Here is a 2,202-nt window from a genome sequence, read left to right as displayed (position 1 = left end):
TTCGATTTTCAATTTTACATGAACATTTTTCACATAATTTCTCACACAATATTACTGTGCATCAACAACAGTGAAAAAATATTTTGTCACATAACAGCTCCTTTAACAGCTCTTTTTAGGGAATCAAAACAGAAAAATATAAAATTATAAAGTGCACATCTAAGGTAAACTAGTACTCAGCCTATAGTGGATTTAAGCCATGGTTGCATACTTCATTGCATACCAAGTCTGTTGGTCCTTCCTGCGCGGAAGTCTCTCTATGGTTTTGTGTAGACATCGTTTCAAATGACTACACTTGGTTCAAGGCACAACACTGGAGACGTTTTTTTATTTTCAGTGTGGTCGCGACCGCTGCACTAGTGATGTGTCGGTCGCGAACGAGCCGGTACAAAGAGCCGGCTCTTTGAAGTGAATCATGAGAACCGACACACTCCCTCGAGAGCCGGCTCTGTCATTTTCTCTGTCTCTCCCTCTCGATAGGGGTGTTCACACGGCAACATTTGGTCCGACACAGCACCGGCGCTGCGCCAGTTGAGCGTTCACACGTGCAAATTTGCTCCGGCGTAGCGCTGCTAAACAGCTTACACCGGACCAAATTTGAGGAAAACAGCTTACACCGGAGCAAATTTGATCCACCTCAGGGCGGTGGTTTAAAAATTTGCTCCAGAGCAAATGCTCATTTGCGAGGCAGCATCGATATAAAATGGTATGTGTGAACGCTACAATTTGCTCCGGAGCAAATGCTCGTTTGCGAGGGGGGAGTAGCCTCTCTACGCATGAGAAGAGTTGATTATGTACGGCGAGAATGCGTTGCTTTCGTGCTCTGTCGGACTTCTGTCATGTGTTTGTTTAATAACGACACAAGACGAGGCTGGTAACAGTAGCAAAGTACCTCTTGGGTGATACCATCTCAACTGGAACGTGGGGGGGATAGTCTCCAAACGTCATCTTTCCTTTTGTAGGAGACTGGACTGTCCCTGAGTTGTTTGTGTAGTTTGTTCCTTTGTTGTGTGTTCACAACCCCCCCCCGTGCCCCATAGAATTTATTTTGTGATTTCCTCTCTTGATTTTTCTGTTTGGCGCATTACATTTTTTCTTTTCTGAGTGTCAATGAAGTCATCGTTGATTTACGTTATCGGGGCGGTCACTCTCGAGCAGAAGGCACGAGACCGAGAAGGAGAAGGACGTGCCTGTACAGTAGTTGCTTGAGTTGTGTATAGTTTAAAAAAGAACCAACACGACAACTCATTTGTTTTCTGTCGTTTTGCTCCGCTGCAGAAACTGCCGTATGAACGCAAGTGGAGCTGACCTGACGCTATGCCGGTGCTGCCACGCTCAGCGGCTTTGTACGTGTGAACGCTCCACAAAATTTGCTCCGGTTTAAACTATTTCGCAAAAAAATACATCGATGCAGTGCCGGATCAAATGTGTGCCGTGTGAACACCCCGTATGTCGCTCTCTCTTTTTCATGTATCTGAAGCGAGGTTTGGCAGTGGCTCAGCTGCCGTGCTCAGAGAGGGAGGCGGGAAGAGAGTGGAGTGGCGAGGGGCTTGGTAGGTTACACATAATTACTGAGAGAAGGAGCCGGATCAGCCCGTCCAAGTTGAAGTATTTAGTTTTGTTGAATGCAAATTTAAAATTAAGGAAGGAGTAGCTTATGTTTGTTCGCTGCTGCTGTTGCAGTTACTACTCACTATTTTTGTTATGATACAGCATGTTTGATTGTTGTTGGTTGAAGTTTTAATTTTGTTGCTTGTTTATTGCTTGGAGCCTTTTTAATGTTGAATAAAATAAGTAAAAACCCTTTTATTTGCTTGATAATTGTTGCTAATTGCAGTCAGTCGAGTGCAATATATAGATCACCAAGTCATTTCTCAAAATGTATGCTAAATTTGTCATAAATATTTAAAAGAAAAGCGTAAGTTAAAAGAGACGTTTGAGAGCCAGTTCTTTTCACTGAGCCGATCCAAATTAACCGGATCACAGAAAAGAGCCGAAAATCCCATCACTACACTGCAGGCTTGACGTGCCTCGCACAGTCACTGTCAGCTCCACCCCCTTTATTTAAATGGACACGGAACACGGTAACCTTCCACACAAAATAGTTCCAAACAAGTAACAATCGTGTCAGTGGCATACATCGTACTCAACAGGCTACCTGCTCTTTATTCACCAGAGGCTCATCAACCTAGTCTCTTATTT

Source organism: Hippocampus comes, unplaced genomic scaffold (assembly GCF_001891065.2).
Source record: "Hippocampus comes isolate QL1 unplaced genomic scaffold, H_comes_QL1_v1.1 scaffold412, whole genome shotgun sequence".
In the NCBI taxonomy this organism is placed as follows: Eukaryota; Metazoa; Chordata; class Actinopteri; order Syngnathiformes; family Syngnathidae; genus Hippocampus; species Hippocampus comes.
The sequence above is the reverse complement of the archived record's forward strand: the minus strand, read 5'-3'. Positions refer to the sequence as shown.